We start from the raw sequence: 19,706 nt of genomic DNA, 5'->3' as shown, positions 1-19,706 counted from the left end.
CTCGAATCCCGGTTCCCAGCGTCCGCCGGCAGCCGGCGGTGCTCTGCCCGTGCCGGTGCCTCGGGCGGCTGCAGCCCCGGAGCGCGCCGCGGGAGCGGGCCGGGGCCGGGCCGCCGTCAGGCCGCTGGGGGCCGGGCCGGGCGCCGGCCCCAGTCCCCGCCTGACCCCGCGGCGGGCGCCGTTCGCCGCCGCCCAGGGGGGCGCTGGTCGGCGCGGGCCGGCGGCGGGGGAGGCGCGGGCGGCAGCGGGGGAGGCCTCACCTGCGCCGGCGGCGGGGGGCGGCGGTCACGCGTGGCCGCCTCGTCCCCCCGGCGCGTGGGGGGAGCCCGCCAGCCCCGGGCCGCGGCGGGCGGAGCGCGGCGGACGCGGCGGGGAGGCAGCGCCCGCTCGGGCGGGCGGGCGGACGGACGGACGGACGGACAGACAGACGGACGGACGGACACCCCCGGCCGGCGGGACGCAGGTACGGGGGGGTCTGGGGGAGTCCGGCGGTCGCGGTGGCCGCCTGCAGCCGGCGGACAGTCGGGCGTTTTAAACAGGGGCCGTCCGGAGCGGCCGGGGGGCGCGGGGCCGACTCGCCGCTCCGCTGTTGCAGCCCGAAAATGCGTGTGGCGCGGCACCGCTCCGCACCGCTCCGCGCCGTGCCCGGGGGGCGCAGCGGGGCCCCGCGCCTGCTGCGGGGGGGCTGCGGCTGCTCGCGCAGGGCGAAGCCGATCGGCGTGGGCGTGCGGCTGCAGCGGCGGGGACCTACGTACGGGCTGGGGGCAAAGGGCGGGCAGAGGGATAAACAAACAAACAAACATGGACAAACTTCGGCTCCCCCCCCGCCCCAGCTGGTATAGTTTTAGATACTGTATTTGCAAAGAAGTTGCAAAATCATTCCTGATTTCACATTCTCCTCTTGCGTCTCTTTTTTCCCCCCACCCTTCTCCAGCGGTGTTATTTGCTCCTGCTAGTACTTTTGCCCTAATGTTTTTATGCGTTACTGTGTGTATGTGCAGTTTCACATATTACGCTTTATTTTGCATGGCTGGCCGGGTGTGGAAGGGTTTGGTTTCTGGGTTGCAGCTACACACACCACCAAACTCCATTTCAGTTCTACTGCTTAATTCCGTGTAGATGGTGATGGATGCTAAGCTGGAAGCAGACGTTTAAGAGGTAAGGTATGGCTTAACGCTTGCATTTAGAGTGGTTGGAAGAGCCCTTTTCCAGAGAGCCCTTTCCCGTGCTCCAGGAGGATGGGGAGACCCTGGTTCACTTTGCTTTGTGCTTCACAGAGGAAAAGCAGTTCTCACAGTTCAGGTCTGCAGTGTCTCTTTCTAGTGGTCTCTGTGCCCGAGAGGCAACAGCTGGAATTGCCTTTTCACCCCTTTTAACACCTTCAATACGAGAGAAGGTTGGAGGCAGGGAGAAAATTAAAATTATATTTTCCCCTCTTGTGCAGATGGAGTTGCAAAGTACCTGTACTTCCTGCCCAGATCTTTTACAGGGAAGGTAAAATTCTGACGCAGACTTGGAGGATTTGTGTTAGGGGGAGAGCTAGTGGAGCTTGAAAAAGTATCCAGTAACATTCACCTGCGTGACTTTGTATTTGCAGGATGGTTTTGGCTCAGTTCTTTCATGAGTATTGGTCAGCACTCCTTGCAGAGACTTAGGTGCTCCTGCAGAGCTGGTTTTTTTGTCTGAATTCTGCCAGCTCTTTCCCTTAGTTTTTGGGAGTGTATGAAGAGCAGGAATACTCACTAGTTGGCAGCAAAAACCAGTTAGTGATCTCTGTATTTCTCTCTAGTTAAAGTGCTACAAGCCTCTTTGTTACGTGCTCAGAGCATTGAAACAGCACTGACGTTTATATTGGACACTCAAAATAGATGCTGACAGCCCTTGCATTTAATTTCTTTCATGCTAATCTGATGAATTCAGTTTCTATTGTTACCTTGAAGGAGGATTAAACATTTCCTGAGGGGAAGGAGAGTTATGTGGACTGGTGGGACATGGGATGCATTCAGACTACTGCAAGACTTGTAATTCATTGGTTATGTTGTTCTGAGGGGATCTTCCTTCTGATAATCAACAACTGATAAGAGTTGTTGCTTTTTACTGTTGCTGTCTGCATTTTCATTCTCTAAGGACATAATTCTTTCTAAGAAGCCTGACAAAGCTGGATGTTCGGTCTCATTGAACAGAGGTCTTCAAAGGGCCTGCAGGGGACATTAGTTGGGCAGTTCCTAGCCCACTCTGCTTATAAAATAATGTATTGCAGGGAGCTGGTAGTTCAAGTGTTGAGATGTGGGCACTTTAAAATTACTACTCTGTTCATTTTTTTACTTGTTTAAAGTCAATCTGCAAGTAGGTGTATAATTTGACTGTAATGGCATGTGTTTAAAATAGTGATTGCGGCTTTTTAATATGCAGAATTGTTTCAGCCTAGCTAGCTGGTGTAGCTGCAAGCTTCCAAAGCTGACTTGACCCAGCAACAAGATATTTGAATAGGGTATGCTGAGAACCAAAAAAAAAAGTATATTAAATAAAATGCCCCAAGTATTAGCAAATAAAAATAGATGCAAAGCAACTCTTGTCTCTCCTGGGATCTAGGATTTATGATGGAAGTCATCTGTCATCTTATAATGCCATGTGTGTTAATTGCAGTTTCTTGTTAATCATCACTGTGTAAGAGGGTATGTCAAATCTTATTTTCCATCCCATCCATACAGGATAAGCTTCTAATGAGCTGTGATCCTTCAGCTGCATCTACACATCAGCTCTCTCCTGGGTTATCCTGCCTATATCCCAGATCATTTTCCAGATGGTTTCAGTTTTATAATTTGCATACAAATACTAGGGCATTTTGTCCCTGCAGCTACAAGCCATTTTATACACAAATGCCTTGTATTTCTGCATGTAAATTGAGATCAGATTACATATATTTGTAGTTGTAAATGAATATTTATTTTTGGCTGTCTAATTTGTCATTTAGAAAAATGTTATTTTTAAGGAGTGGGCACTTCCCAAAAGTAAAGTCACCATTGGGTGTTTTGTGACTTCATTTTTGGACATTCCTAAGTCATAGAGTTCTTATACTGCTATGAATTTTTTTTTCCCCTGTAGGCCAAGGAACTAGAAACTAGCATAAGTAATCTATGTATTTATATGGACTGAGCTGCAGTAAAGCAATATGTTGTTTTTATTTGAAGTTAGCACTTTGTGTGTTTATATTGAAGGATTCATTTTGTTCTAGTTTAAGTAGTATCCATATGCTAAAATAACCTGCAAAGCAAACACACTTTCCAAAGTAGAACTGAAGGGCTTCAGCGTGCTGTGAGAACATTTTAAAATGTGTTAATCAGGTTCATGCTTGCATTTCTAATTCTCAAACAGAATTTATCCCCACAACTTCTCCAAACCACCTAACGCAGTGTCTCTCTGACTCTGAAAATGTCTTAAATGTATTGGATCTCTCTCTTTAAGCAGAAAGTTCTTAAGCACCTTATCTAGAGCTGCTGTAGTTGAGCATCAAAGCCCTCTTTTTTTTTTAATCATCACGGTGATGAAGAAACTAGGACACCTGGCAGGCACACTGTAAACGCACATGCTGATAGGATTGGTTGTGTCTCAAAATGCAGTTGTATAGGCTTTCTTTTTAAAACATTGCCAGAAGAGGAGCCAGTGCTCACCTCCTGAGAGCTGGAGGTGGTGGGACTTGTCTAAAGAGTAAACTGTGTTCTAGTAGTTGAAACCTGGCCTCTGGTCCCTGTGCCCAAGGGGTTCAAGCCCACATCTTCCCCCCCCTCCCCTCCCCCCAGCAGCTGTAGCATAGGCTGAAGTAAGTGAGTAGAAGGGTGGGCTTCTCCCCTTGTGCTTTAGCCTGGGACACCCAGTAGAAGATGTAGCACGTTGCCGGAGGCTGACACGGGGGGGTATGATAAGCTAACTCTGTTCCAGCACTTTGTGTGTTCCCCTGGGAGGACAGCTGGGATCTAGTGCTTGGTTGCTTCTGCTGAGACTGTTATCAGAGGTAAGAGTTTCCGTGGCATCCTCCATGTTTTAGGAGAGGAGCAACACTTGGTTAGGGGCTCTAGGAGAAAACTGAGCCCAGGAGAAGAATGGGCTCTGAGATCTGGAGTGGGTGTGACAGCTGTCTGTAGTCCTGGTTTAAGAGTTTAATTTCTGAGGCTGAAGTGGGGAGAGTGTCCAGTGTTTCCTACCAGAAAGACCCGTTCCCAGTGCAGGATTCTCCATGCTGGGATTCCTCTCTTGTGGTGTATCTGTGCAGTGATCGGTGTGAGCCGCCTGGCAGTTTTGTGTTACGCAGTTTTTTACATGTTATCGTAACTGATCTGTACCACAGATTTGGGTGTCTGTGACCTGACCTGTAACTCCATTCCCTCACGCAATTCTGTGCTGAGAGACTTCCTCTCTAGCCTTTAGCAAATGAAGAAGTAAAGTTTTATCTTCACGTGATGTTTTCACTTGGGACTCTCAGACACCCTGCAAGTATCATCTGACTACAAGAGGGAAATTCCTTATCCCTTCATATTTGAAATGCTCTGCTTTGCAACTTCAGTGTTTCTTGGCTTTAGGGCAGGAAAGCACCTGGCTGGGGGGGAGTGTGGATAACTGAGACTGGTGTCTAAATTTATTTCAGAGCTCCTTTATTCAAAGAGATACCACATCTTATTTCTTGGCAGTCTTGTTTGAAACTCCGAGGGCGACTCGCAAGCTGCTAGTGTTAAGTGCCTTGCCAAATACTATTGCAAAATACTGCCATTGCAGAAGTTGCATAACTTGACAGACCGTTACGTTTCTCTTGGAGTAAACCAAAGGGGTACCAGCTTCTGATCCTTTGCCTCTGCTGGGAAGGAAGACCGACACATTTCCGTCTGCTCGTGAGGCACCAGCATGCCGCTTTGCTGCTGCCATCTCTTCTAGTTCTTGTCATCAGTTTTCCTTCAACGGTACTTCTCCATCTCTTGTTCACTGTTGTGAAATAACTGATGAAATAAAAATATTTAAAATGTTTTCACTGTATTGTTAGTTGCAAAATATTTTGGGACATCCATCAGGCCAGGGAAGGCTTTGCCTCTGATTCTGCACCCAATATTGCTAATATAGCAGGTGCATCAGAATGGATTTGCAGCACCCCATGGAGTTACACCTCATATTTGAGTGTTTATTGAGCAATATGGAATTGGAGTCACTGCCAAGTATTCATATTTATCAATATAATACAGGATGCGAAATCTGGTATCTAAATAAATGCAAACTGTCTGCCAATTTTTGAGATCTTGTGACTTTCCTGTTTGCTGTTAAAACAAGGCACTGGCTGGAAAGGCAGTTCTTATTTTTCAGAAACTATCTTGATAGCCATTTCAGGGTTTTGCATCATTAATCTTTGCTCAAACTGATATTTTAATGAGAAATTGCAAGCATTTGGGGGAATTGTGAGGATTATTGTCCTGTGGTGTTGCGTATAACACTTTGTTACAGTGACGTTTCTGGATTCAGCTGGGAAGATACGCTGAAGGGGTAAGTGCTGCTTAGGGCCAAACGTCTCAAATCATGAAGTTATTCCAGTCAGAAGGAACATTGAGAGGTGTCGAGTGTGGCCTCCTGCTCGAAATAGGGTTAAGCCTGAGTTCAGACAGGGTTGCTCAGGGCTTTGTCTAGCAGGGTTTTGAAAACCTCCAAAGACTGAGGCTCTGTGGCCCCTCTGGGCAACCTGTCATAGTGGTCAGTTATCCTCATAGTGATTTCTTATGCAATGCAATGCAGCAAAGAGACTGTCTCTGTCTTGGTAACCTTCTCAAAGACATTGGGAGGCTGCTGTTAGGTGCCCCTGAAGCCTTCTCTTCTCAGGGCTGAGCAAATCCAGTTGCCTCCAGCTCATTTAGAGCACGTGTGCTGCAGCCTTCGACCGTCTGTCTTCTGGCCTCTTCCATGCCATGTGTAGTTCCTGCTTAAGTGCAGGATGTATTTTAATTCAAATGTACTCAGTATGCAGGACTCTTGACAGAACTTCTGTGTATTTAGTTTAGGTGTGGACTTTTTTTTTTTTTTTTTTTTTGGCATCTGAGTGTTAGGTATTTATGAGCAGGGATCACTATTAAGCCCTAAATTATATTTTATACTAAGTTTAGTAAATAAGTAAGGACTGAGCATTCAGAAAATGAATGCTTTTACATAAACGCTGGAGAATTTCCAGTTTATGGTATGTGGTTTGCTTCAATGTTAGGAAGAATATGGAAGAGAGACAGGAGGTAATTAAAGAAAAAATAACTTTTGTCCTCCCTTTGGATGGGATTTAACCATACCTTGCAAAAGCAAGATGCATTAAGTCTATGAGTTTGGAATGCTACCAAAAACTACAAAACAGAGAAAATTTAGAACAGTTCAGAAAAAAACCCTACCTGGCAAAGTACCCAGGCTGTCAGATGCCTGGAGACAAGTGCATGAAAGAACTAGGAGACTTCTGCTTCCTTGCTGCAATGGTAATGGTGCATCTTGATGCACAGACTGGTACGGGGGGAAAAAAGAGGCAAAAAAAATATATGCTATGTTTTCATAAAAGGCAAGTAAAAAGAGCATGTAGCATTAAAGAGTACATAGCAATATTTTATGAGAGGTAAGAAGTGAAACAGAAGGGGGTTGTCAAGAGCCGTAGTAGATGTTGATAGCCTAGAATGCAATTTGCCTCCTGATTTTTTTTTTCCAAATACTAGGACTTCCTATTTTATTTAAGTAATGAATCCAGTGCTGTTGAGCTAATCTGCTAGTACTCATGGTAAATTTCTTGTAAATAAATAATGTAGCTTGATCAATTGCTCTGGATTTTCAGACTAGCATGGAAATCGTTAAACAGCATTTGAATTTCTCCCTCCCAAATTAGCCCTTGGCAAAAGAGTATCTGTTGTCTTTGGAATTGTTGGGTCTAACAACTCTTTCCTGCCATCCTCCTGTTTTCAGAGCCCTGATTGAAAACTTATGGGGTTTCTCTGTCAGGGGACCCCAAAACTGTCCCTTGGTGATGTCCCTTGAAAATCATTGTGATATTTGCAGCAGTGCCAAAAACCGGAGCAGTTACATTGCTATGGTGAGAGAGTTAAAAGTTTCAGCTGTCTTGGTGTAAAGTTTTTGTATCAATTACAAACTCTGCTGTTTCCAGTGGGGTTTTGCATCTTGTGTATGGGTCCACACACATTATATGTAACTCTAAAGGCATATGCCAGATAGATTGGTTTAATTTCACTTTTCTTCAGATTTTTTTGGAGGTTGGCTGTCTCTTTGGTGCTCTTTTCATCTTAACTAATAATGTTATGTGGTGGATGAATAGGATTCTTTATAGAATTATCTAAAACCAGGCACTGATTTATTTGAAAACAAAGGGTTTCTTTAGAGCTGACTTTAAGCTGGCATTGCCATGAATCCTAGAATTATTCTACATTTAAATGAGAGAACAGTGATGCACTTGTACTTGGGCTTTGAACAGCCCAGAACTGTTGACCAGAGACTCGGAGACCGCTGAGCAAATCTGTTTAGGTTCATTTGCCAAAGTTTCCAAGCCTGCTTTTCTCTCCTTACACAGACAATGAAAGCAAAGCTAAAAAGATGCTATAAGTTGCACTGACCAATTTGTTTGGAGGTACGCAAGTTGTTCTACAGCGTGTGATCAAAAAATATGTAAAAACCCAACTGCTCTGTAGTAGTCTGAACACGTACTTTTTCTCTTGTTTTGGTTTGGGCCCTGTGGGATGTACTACGTAGCAGCTAAACAATACCTCACTTGTTTATAAAAAAACTTGGTAAGAAGGAGTGAGAAAGAAGAAAATATTTACAGTAGTTTTCTACCCAATTAAAATCAGAAGGCAGACTGAAAAAGAAAGAGTTTATATACTGTCCAAGCCAATTAAAAGTAAGTTTTCCTGCTTGGATGTTAATTTACACATCAAAGGCAGTGTAAATTTAAACTCAAAGCTTGACTTAACCTCACCAATTCAGAGGAGTTTTGAATTTATGATTAATGTGGGTTTGGTCATAGCATCTGGGTGTTAAAGCATGTTTTATGTGAATTGACAGGCTACTAGAAATTCGTAACTGCCTTAGAATGTTGTACTTGTGGAGTACTTCACCAGAATATGTAAATAATGCCTGCCTTGCAAACAACTCTGCTGGCTAGGATCCTCAGTTAAGATATTCTTATGTTTGATGCCCTCAGCCATTTTCCCCCTTGTTTAATTATCTGGGAATAAAACCAGAATTCAGTAGCTTCTCTCCTGTATTAAAAGGTATCTAGAATTTCTGTGCAAACATTTTAATTGTATTTGTTGATATTAGTTGAGGTTGTTTGTGGGTTTTTTCCCATGTTTCATGTGTATGTGTTTATAAAGAATTAAAATGGAAGTAGAAGGAGGAATCCCATAACACTTACAGGGTTTTACTCAGAAATGAAACAGTAAACTTGTCAACATGTGCAAAACTCAGTTTGCTGTTTTACATAGGAGTATCACTTGAAGTGACCTGAAAGAAATTTTGTCATCAACCACCCAGTCAAAGCCCAGATAATTATTCAGGGAACCAAGCTGGATGTGTGATGTGCACAGAGTAAGAAACAAAACAGTCCTTGACAAGGAGTCTGAAGGTGCCAAATATTTCAGAAGCTGCACAGCAAGGGCCTCATAGGGAACAGAGGATGGCCTTGCAGCTCAGAATCTAAACAGGCATACACACACAGACATACACATTTTAACTCTTCTTTAGGAAAAGAAAGTTGCATCAGTGAAAGAAAAATATGTTGACAAGAAATGAGGAACTGGTAGTGAGAAACCGGATTGTTCTTTGTCTTGGTTACTACTCTTATGACTCAGTAGCTGTAAAGGATTGATGGCTTGGGTGCTTGGCCTTTGGTTTTGGTTCTTCTGTTTTAATTTGTGAGTCAGAAAGTCCCAAGACAGAGGTCCTCATTTAAAGAGAAGAAAGAAAGAAACTTTGGAAACAGATTATTAGCAGTGTTATTTTAAAGCAAATACAGTTGTTCAATGAAAACATTGTGATGGTTTGTTACAGTGTATTTACATACCTACCCGATATGTCGCCCATATGTCACATCAGATATCAGTTAAAATGGTCAGTATGCTGTCTTGAAACAGTCAGTGCCTGGTGCCTAGATATTTAGCACTGTCACTCCCATCATGCTTGTTGCTGCAAAGTATTTAGATCTGTCTAACAGCTGAGGCAAGCAGTGCTGGTCTGCTGCAGCTGACCTGTCCTGCTTTGCTCTCTGCCATATGGATGCCACTTGTTGGTCCCTGGATCCCTCCGGTTTGGCTTAGGGTGCGTCTGTATTTGAAGTACAGCCTTCACCACACTTTGGTTCGATTTGCCTGGTGATCTCAGAGAACATGAGGTGGATTCCTTTCTGAAGAATGAAGTCAGAATGGGAGATGTTCTGCTGGAGTGTGTTTAACACCTACCGACCACAAACAGGTATCCTGCCCACAGGACCAGGCTAGAGTTGCCTTCAAGCGAAACATACAAATCCTGCCACGCCGACATGGGTAGTGTGGATGCTACATCCTCAACACCAACTGTTTTCCTCTCTGTGGATGTGCTTTTCTTGCACTGTGTTACTTGCTAAGGTACACATGGGAACAAAAACCACAGCAAGGACAGATGCAAGCACCCAGAGCCTGCCTTTTCTCTTGACTTCGGGTACAACTGTGTAAGTAGTTGCTCATGGAAGTCTTAACACATCTCTGAAATAACTCTCCCTGGAAATGGCAGTCTCATTTTTCATCTTTCTTTTCCTCAATTTCCTGCCTGTCACTTGGCTTCCCTCAGTGCTTCTTCTCTCTGTGCTATCAAACCACTTTTCCTTCCCCTCACTTCTTGTTTGCCACCATCTCTTTCCTAGAACATTGCTCCCAGCCATAAGGTCTCAGTCTCAGGAGGTCACTTACTGTCTTTGCCCCAAGGGTGCAATCTTTTATGAAGAAATGTTTGCCTTGGCTGTTTTTAAAGCTCCTTCCTGATGGAATCTCTTCCAGGGTTTCACTACCCTTCCATTACTTTCTTAATGTTCTTGTCTTCCCTCCTCCAGTGTTTAACCTGACCCTGTCCTGTGCTCATGTTAAGCTCGTTAGGACTTGTCCTATCCATAGCGGACTGAGGAGACAATTCCCTTGTCTTTGTAGTAGTCTTCCAATATAACAGCTATCCCTTCAGTGCTTCCCTCCACCCCCATACTAACAACTAGCTTGTCCATCCCACCTCCCCATAAGTCACCTTTTCTAGACTGCTTCACATTCTCATTCCTGTTCCCTAGACCCTCTCTGGTGAGTCCACATCTTTCCTAGGTGTTCAGACATGACCAGAGTTAAGTAGAAGGATTTTTTTGAGTTCAGCAGATTACGCTCAGGCTTTGCACTCCTATATCTCATAGCAATCTTTGTCTTTCTTACAACGGTATGATGTCTTGTGACCTGCTGTGTTTCCCATTCTGTATTTCTGTATTTGATGTTTCCTGCCTGTGGCAAGTACCATGTACATAACCTGCTACATTTCACTCCGTCCTTCCAGATCACTACTCTGTCCTGACGATGATATATTTAACCTTCGTTTCACACATCCTGAACTAGTATTTATTCTTCTTGCATCTGTAGCTGATTGTTAAAATATCTCAAGGCAGTTTCAACGCACTACTAAAGGAAAGATGTGACATCTGTAGTTTCTCTCCTACCTGACTGGAAGCCCTGTCAAAGGAAGTTAGCAATGTGATTTAGTGAATCTCTTTTGGCTACTACTTAAGATTATCTTCCAAATGCTACTAATTAATTTGTTCTGGATTGTTTTCCCCAGGAATTTGAAGTTAAACTGACTCATTTGGTCTCTAATATTCTTACCTGGGTTTTGTTGCTTTGTTTTGCTTACTTGTTCTGTTTTCCCCATTGTGCCTGCATACACACACTTTCATTCACATTCTCTCTCTCTCTCTCTCTCCCCTTCCTCCTGAAATACTACCTGTTATTGCTATTATTTATGCTAGTCACTGCTTGTGTTTGACCCTTTTGGTGAAGAGTGATGTCCTAAACATGGTAGCCTTCTGGATGTCATCTCTCATTAGTTTTTCTGTGTTGACTAGGGCAGCAACGGTTTTCTTGCTCTTTAGTTATAAACATATTGATAATAGTGATTTTGTTTGTTGCTAGCCAGTTTTATTTGCATTATAATTCTATTGTAACCATGCTGATTCTCAAACCTAGGTACTTATGTAGATTTTATACTTACTGCTAGCAATTTGACTGTGTTTTCATAGTCTGTGTCTGTCTTGACAAATAAATCTTGTGCTACAACTTCTGCTGGTTATTTTTACAGGGCACAACCACACATTAACCTGTTGTATTGTTTCTTGGAGGAACTGCTGCTGCTTTCTTGTCTCTCCTCTTAGTAGTATCTCTTGTGAGGTCTCCTTTCTACCTGGGTGTGTTCACGTTTGTTACATTTATGAGCTCCTTCTCCTCACATTTCATGAGGTTTAATCAATTTGTCTTCTGAACTAGTTGCTCTCCATTTGTCTAGAAACAAATCTAATGAATCTGCTGCCTTCTATATTTTCTTAAATATTTAATTAAAAAATTGCTAATTTTGAAATAAAAGAAGTGTGAGTCTAAACAACAATAAAATTTCATGTTAATTCACGGGCCTTTGCTCTGTATACCATGTGGCTATCAAGATACCATGTGTTGTTAAGATTCCTGTTTCAGGCTTTTCTATTTTATTTCCAAGTTGCTAGCTGTTTGAGATGTAGTTTTGAGATACCAAGCAAATAACCTTGGTGCTGCTAGATATTTTTAATGGCTTTGTTGTTTGAACTGATTAGCCCTGTTAGGGCACATGTCTTGTTCTTGCAACTCCTCAGGCTCTGCCAACTGCCTACCACACGTCATTTCGCACAGTGCCAGTGGATCTACCATACTGGGAAATACCAATTTAAAAAATAAAGAGAGGGTGTGCTTTCAAATTTGCAGAATCACAGGATGGTTTGGTTTGGAAGGGACCTTAAAGATCACCTAGTCTAACCCCATCTCTTTTCCTGGTCTGTAACCTGAGCCCATCTGTGGTGGGTCCAGATTTCATTCCACAAGTTGTTGATACTGTACAAAGGTCAGATGCTGGACCCAAACTCTTCTGACCGTGGATTTATTTCCACTGCTTGTGCCCTGAGTGACCTCAGCAGTTAACTGTAAATGCATTTGCGCATTCACCCTTGGTGACACCAATGATGCTAAAAGCTTAATGTTGACTTTTTTCAAATACGGGGTGGGTGAAAAAGGCAGAAAGAGTGCTCCCACCCTGCTACGAGAAGCCAGTCCATGCAGTGTTTCCTTTGAATTAAAGATGCGATATGTGCTGCCACCCTTTCAAAAGAAAGGGATCTGGCCATCCTGACCACAGTGTTAAGAGCCAGGAATAGAAAGATCTAGAAACTTTGAAGGATTACTATGTAGTCCATTGAGCATGGTAAGAGGGGAGTGTGCAATACATTATCGGTATGTATGAATTTATATAGCTGTCTTGGTCATTGGCAGCCACTAGGCACTTGAAGGTGCATCAAGTCCACATTACGCGAGATGTCTTGCACAAAATTAATAAAGATGACCTCTTTTCCAAAGAGCCATGCTCTCTGTTTTTTATTCCTAGCTGGTGAGATAAGACGAGTCACAGCTACGACGTGAAAATGATCCTGAACAGAGTGGTTGACAGTGGCATTCAAGTGTACAGAGAACAAGAAAAGAGCGGTTGCGAATGAAGAGCTGCACCTCTTGAGGGCTGAAATCCTGTGGGTTTCCTCTTGTGAGGCCAGGTTACAGACAATGGGGAGGTGGTGAGGCAGGATGCAGCATGGTAGATAGACTTCTTCCCAGCCAAGGTAAATGAGAAAGATGATGCAATAAAAAAATGGGAAGGTATTTTCTTCATTGCCTGCTATTTGTTATTACTCTTTGCAGAGTGTGTTTAATTGTCTGCAAACTTACATCTGTGCTGATGGAGGTACCCAAAATAAAACGCTGTTTAGGGTTTAATATTATAATTAAGTAGGCAAGGCTTTGCCAGTTTGTCCTGATCACAAAATGCTTTTGTAGGCTTCTGTCTCCTTTTCTCCCATTTGCACTAATATCTCCGGCCCAATAAGAATTACTGTGATTTTGATGATAACTTATCCTCTACCTAATTAGAGATTAGTTCTAATAAACTAATTGACTGAACATATTGACACATGCACTCAGGTACCCCTAGGGAGCTCCGATCTTGCTGGGGTTGGCGAGTGGTCTTGCAAATGTTTGTATGTAACCTGGGGGTTCTGCCGTTGCTCTGCACAGATGAGCAATCAATGTTATGTGGCACTAGAGAATTCTGTGGGTGCTTTTAGAAGAAAGTAAGAAGTAGACTTTTTTCCTAGATGGGTAAAAAGGCTGTCCTTTGTAAGTAGTCTTCCTCCACTGTGGGATAATGAGTAAGATGCACTGGGATTTTGGAAGACTCAAGATCTCTTCCTTGTTCTGGAAAAACTTCCCATGTGCCTTGGTTGAATCTTTGAGTGTTGCAGGCACTTTTTTTATTGCTGTTTTCATGTTTTACAGTGTAGCAGACCTGAATTTTATTGTTCTTTGGAAGCTGAATAATCTTGGCCATGAAAATGTTGCTACTGGTAGAGAAAATACTCATCTATTAGTATTTTATCTGTGTTAGTATTATTATCTGCTATAAATTAATCTATTTATTTGGATTCAGACCTTGCTTTATTTATTTATTCTCCTTAGCCAATATCTGGGATTTTGTTTGTTTCTTTCTTTAATCTGACTTCCCTCCAAATATATGATACATTTTGTGCCAGCATACTACAGAACTAACCAGAGCAGTCAGTCTTTTTAAGGCTCTTCAGTAAAGTGACTGCTTAACTTAACAAATTCAATTATTTATGTGTTCAGAAGATACTGACAAGTATTCTCTGAAATAACTTTTTGTTAGCATCTGATTTACTTTCCTTCATAGTAAATTTGCCCCCAGTGTGCTTTTTTTTTCCCCCCCTTAGAAAAGAAAATGTCCATATAATTTTTTTGTTTGGCTGTTTTTGTTGGGGTTTTTTTGTTGTAAAGGAACGGGAGTTCTGCCTGTTTTCCTCTCCCCTCCCCCAGACACTACAGGAAGTTGTGGGGTCTACTCTCAATTTTTCTGGACATGCAATAAAAAAACCGCTTCATATAATCCCATGTAAATTAAATAACTAATCCCACCATCTTCCTGTTTTCATACTCCCACAATTCTAGCATTTGCACAGGTCTAGTTTGACTTTATACCTGCCCACCATAGTAGGCATATGAATGCTTTCAAGTGTGCATTTATGTGAAATGTCCAAAATGTCTTTCTCTTTGGTGTTAGCTTAATATTTTATTTGTTCTCTTTTTGTCCCCCTTATCTGCTGGTCCTTTTTGTTAGTTGATAGAAACTCTGCTGTCACCATTATCCCATAAAAGTACTAAGCTGCTCTGGCTTGTGTGACTGGGACATCCTTCCCATAAACCAGATTTTAAAACGTCGTACTAGTTTAACTGTGCAGGTTCACAATGAATGCAATAAAATTTATATGAAAAGCTTTATTCAGCAATTATGCATGTAGGAATGCTGGAGCCAGGAGTCAGCCCTATGAACAGCCATCTTACTTACTCAGACTTTAAAGGAATTATGTACAAAAATGTTTTTGTCCTCAGTACTTCCTCATTTAAATGGGCATTATTCTCATAACAGTGAAAAATAAACAGTGCTTATTTTCTGATTTTGAAGATGCCTCTGAATCAATCAGCGGAGGCAGATGGGTGAAGGATGAAAATACCCATGATTTCCCCACCTTTATTTTAACAGAGGTATGTGGTGAGGGTCCCTTGGCTGGACATCTGCTCACCACTCCAGGCACTGTAGGGGAGGGTGACGGTGCCAGCAGCACAGGCGTTCCCTGCAGTTCTGCTGTGCTAACCACTGCATGCGGGTAGGATAATGGGTGGCAAGCAAAGAAGGGGGGAAAAAAAAGAAAAAGCAGTGTAGGCCTGGGAGAACTGCAGTTATATAAAGGTGAATAATGAAACAGTATTTCTGAAGTGGGTATTTTGAAGGGCTGTTACCGCAACACTTCTTATATAAATCCAAGGTGTATTTGACTCGGAAGCAATTTGCTGTACAAGCCTGCTAGTGACTCATCCCAAACCTAAGGGGAAACAGAGCTAGCGCGGCATGGAGAGATTTTTGAGTGCTTGCATGGTATCAGCATCAGACTGAAGTTAAATTTTCATCGGTTAATCCAAGAATGGAAGGTATTAACATCCTCCTCCAACACTGCTCCTGTTAGCATCCATTAGCGTAGTGTGTATTCTGGTCTGGGTATCCTCATCACCGTTGCAGTCACATCCAGAGGTTGACTATAGGTAGTTTCCTGAACATTGTATAGATTCTGCACAGCTCCTGTATTTTACTACCAATGCAGTAACAATGTATTTATCAAGTGCTTCAGTTCATGAGATGTATGACTTACTGAGTTCTCATGGCTTTAGAAAATTCTTCATCTTCTTTCTAGAAAATTTTTTTCTTTGCTTAATTTGAAGATTTATAAAAACGTTTAATGAATTGGGTTGACACAAAGATTGCCATGTAATTAGAAAACTGGCATTTTGCTCTTTTGTGTTCTTATGCAAGCTTAAATTTGCACTGTCATCTACAAGAATTACTTTAATTTGTACAGCATTGTTGGAGAAAACTGTAGTTGGAATAAGACTTGTTCTCGATCTCATGCTTTATAGGAAGAAAACAGTGTCTTGGATTTGTGTGCAGGAACATTTTCACATGAAACAATTTACTAATTTGAACAATGACTGCACAATAGAATTTTGTGATAACTTCTCCTACTTAGTATTCATGTTCCATGTTGTAATCTACAATATCTTTCCTTGTTCCCTGTGATCCTTATCACCCAACACCATAATAACTAACATCAAAAAACTGCTGACCTGAAAGATTAAATACTGCGGTGTTCCTTTTTAAAATTGCTTAATGGAACAGTAGTCTTAAGTTAATATTGAGATTAGAGGGATTTATTTAATTGTTGCTTATGATTCGTACTCAGATTTCCAATATTCCATTAGTTGGCTTCTGCTAGATTGCCATATAATGAAAAGAAAGATATGTTAAAGAAAAATTGAGTTTAGTAGAGTCCAAAAGTTGATCGTCTGTCCTCTGACCCTGCTTGTTCTTGGACATCCTGTGCTGTATTGGTTTTACCTGGTATAAGAGGACAGGTTGTATCTTTGTATAAATTTATTGCTGATGTATCTTCATATAAATCTATTGCTGGAACTTACTTAATAGTTCAGACCCATATACACACTGAAAACACTGACCCACAGCTCCCAGGACTGCAAATGAGAGTATTTGTGCTTGGACAAAAAAACCAGACTCTGTAGTTGGTAGATGGAAATACACCTTCTCTGTGAGTTGGGAATAGATTGGGCATCTGGCAAACAGGAGGAAATGGCTAGATAAACAAGCAAACAAAGTAAGGACAGCAAATAATAAACTCTTACAACATTTTGCTTAAATCTCTGTCCTTTTTGGATTATGAGATACAGCTTCTTGCTTGGTAGTGTTTTGGGGTTTTTTTGAATTGTTGCTACCTTTTTTTCTACTCCAGGTTGGTGCATAACTACTATAGTGGAGTGCATATGTCTTTTGACATAAACAGTTTGTTAGAAGTATTAATAGAATAGCACAAATCCGGTCTGTTCTGCAGATCTTAGGCTGCCTTTAAAACGCTGATACTTTGGAAAACAGCTGTGAGCCTTTTGTGACGGGATACACCCCCCACCCCCCCACCCCCCCAAACCAATGCCCTTGTTTAGTTTAGTTTGAATAGAATACCAGTAAATAGCTTGAAAAATGCAAATATAGTGCTTGGATTCTTGCTCATCTCTACAATTTGAGAAAGAACTCTTGACATTCTGGGTAGACCCCACCTACATAACATTGTGTGCCAGATCACTTGTTTACCAAAGCATGTTTGTTCACCCCAGCCTGTTATTTGCAATTCTAGTAGAGCGTGCTGTAGCTGGGATTCAGGAGGCTGAATTAAGAAACATCCATACAGAATTACTACTTAGGGAACTTTTTTTTTGTTATACTTAGCTTAGTTTTGGTATACCTTCCAGCACAAACTGCTCAGATCTCCTGCAAGCTCTGATGCTTGGCCTGTTTTATAGAACTTCATTTAGAAACGGAATTCTGAAGAGCCTTTGTTAAGAGCAAAATGCAGGTCTCACAGTGGTACCAGTTGGGAGTTTTTTTAGAACTTACACTTTATGAGCTGTATTGGATAACTTCAGCTTGAAGTGTTTAACAGTGTAGTAATTTATTGCAGTGCATGTCTGCTGAAACTAGTCCCAGAGCAAGTTAGCCTATACCAATAAGCTGTATATTTGATGTCAAGCACATATGTTGCTGTGTATCTATAAAGCAGCCAGTTATCTTTGTCCTTTTGTTATTTATGTATATACCCTTGTAGGACTTGGTGATAAGTTGGGTCCAATGAACTACTTTTTCCTCATATTGTTGGAACCCATGTAAATCTTCCATGCTTCCATGTAAGCAGATGGTGATGGCTTGAGGCAGTATCTTCACTATGCATGTCTAAGATAACTGAAAACTAAGGCAGCCTAGGCTATCAGGAGTTTACCATTCATACTGTTATGCTCCTTCTGGTAGCTGAACTAGTTTGGGTACCTACTCCAGACCACACACGTGCAATGAGTGAGGGTAGGTGCAAGGCAGAAAGAGCTCTGGGCTCAGTGGGCCATGGATACTGGTGTGTGTCTGTGTGCCCTCAGCGGTGCTTCTCCTACCACCATGGCTACAGTTGGATGACATCTCCTGGTGGAACCCTGCCAGCCATTACACTGATAAGTGAACAGGATGTAAACAGCAGGGTTTGGGTCAGAAGTGAGCTTTGTCAGGCAGTTCATGTGCACTTCACTGTTCACTTTAAATGCCTTACATGAGAAGTCATTTTTAGAAACTAATCTTACGTTGTTTGCTTTATAACAAAATACATTGTTCAACTTGCCCTGGCTGAAAAAAAGTACTCCAAAATGACTGGTATGGCAATAATAATATATTTTGGTGTATGCATAAGGGAGATAAAGAACTTCAGCAGGATGCAGTGAGGAAAATAGGGATGCATGTATTGAAAATGTAGATAAGGTATTTCACTGCCTGATACTGCTTTTTTAGCTTGAAATTCTGTCATGCATTTACACAGTTCCTACCAAAAATAGCTTGTCTATATTGAATTACCCAGAGGGTTGTTAGTTACGACATAGTGTTGTCCAAAAGGAATGAATTTTCCTGCATACATTTATGAAAATATACAGAGGCTTCAAGTAATCATGACATGTAGACAAGCAGAACTTTTTCATTAAAGGAAAAAAGGGTAACTTATGGCTTTATTGTCTTCATGTTTTCAATTTGTTTTCCATCCTCTAAAAGCCTGTCTAATGCTTGTAACAGTAAATTGGTTTGCATATATGTGTGTTCTTTAATACTCATGTATTTGGTTAAAATGTGAAACTGGTTATGGTATGGATTATATGTTGGTGTCAAGCTGATGAGGGATGTCTGTGCTATGTCTGAGGTACATAGAGCTTTTCTACTGGAGTGAATCACTTGGGTTGCCTCCCCACCACGACTCAGCCCGTTATGCTCTGTTTGCTACCTCCAGTTCTTTATGCATATCAAATACTTCCCCACAATGAGGTAATCGCCAGGTCCGTAGTTTGTCTGTAGTTGTTGCTTGGAACAGATTCCTTCTCATTGTAAAAGACTGTATGTAACATAACCAAACATGAAGTATATGAAGTACAGCCAGAAATCCCTGGCTTGTAAGAAAGCAGCTCAAAATATAGTCATCCGTGCATCTCGGGGAATGAAAAATCTTTGGAGTAAAATAGAGTGGTGGCTGCCCCAAACCTGGAAGTGTTCAAGGCCAGTCTGGATGGGGCTTTGAGCAACCTGGTCTAGTGGAAGGTGTCCCTGCCTGTGGCTGGGGGGTTGGGACTAGATGATTTTTAAGGTCCCTTCCAACCCAAACCTTTCTATGGTTCTGTGAAAATATGTGATATGAAAGTGGCCTTTGTGAGGGGAAAGGGAAGCATCCCTAGGCAAAGTCTCTAGTACTGTGTGAGGAATGATGGCTATGCTTGGACTGAGATAGGATCTGTAAAACCTGTCATGCATCTGATTTTGTCCAGAGATGCCTCCTCTCTTCTGCCTGGGGGGGGTACCAGGACAGAACCTGAACTGTCTGCATTTGTTTTGTGAGCTCTGGATACCCAGCAGGCAAGTAAGAGTTACCATTCAGCGTGGACTGTAGATGTTAGGAAGTCCCACATAGGTCTGCTGGATGTTCAGAGTGCAGATACTGCTTCTAGGAAGGACCAGGTATATGTGTGGTTGCACTGACCAATGTAAATGTCAATGCATTTGAGGCAGAGGTGCTACTGTACTGCTTAGTGGGGCTTTTCCATGTTACTGAGTGTATTTACTGTTTACTACAGTTATTCTTGCCCAGAGAAACTCTCAGCTGTTGGCTTCATCATCCCACCGTATAACTGCATTGCTGA

General features: G+C 42.3%; 1 protein-coding gene across 1 annotated transcript in view; it reads left to right on the top strand.

Moving 5' to 3' along the window:
* Positions 1–244: 244 nt before the first annotated feature.
* The window catches only part of LOC119144096 (serine/threonine-protein kinase Sgk3), a 61,440-nt gene continuing 41,978 nt past the window's right edge, over positions 245–19,706 (top strand). Inside the window, exon 1 of the mRNA XM_037379014.1 lies at positions 245–463. The gene's annotated coding sequence lies outside the window, so the exon portion shown is untranslated. The remainder of the gene's footprint in view (positions 464–19,706) is intronic.

The sequence above is a fragment of the Falco rusticolus genome, chromosome 3 (genome assembly GCF_015220075.1).
Source record: "Falco rusticolus isolate bFalRus1 chromosome 3, bFalRus1.pri, whole genome shotgun sequence".
NCBI classification, from domain to species: domain Eukaryota; kingdom Metazoa; phylum Chordata; class Aves; order Falconiformes; family Falconidae; genus Falco; species Falco rusticolus.
The sequence above is the reverse complement of the archived record's forward strand: the minus strand, read 5'-3'. Positions and strand labels throughout refer to the sequence as shown.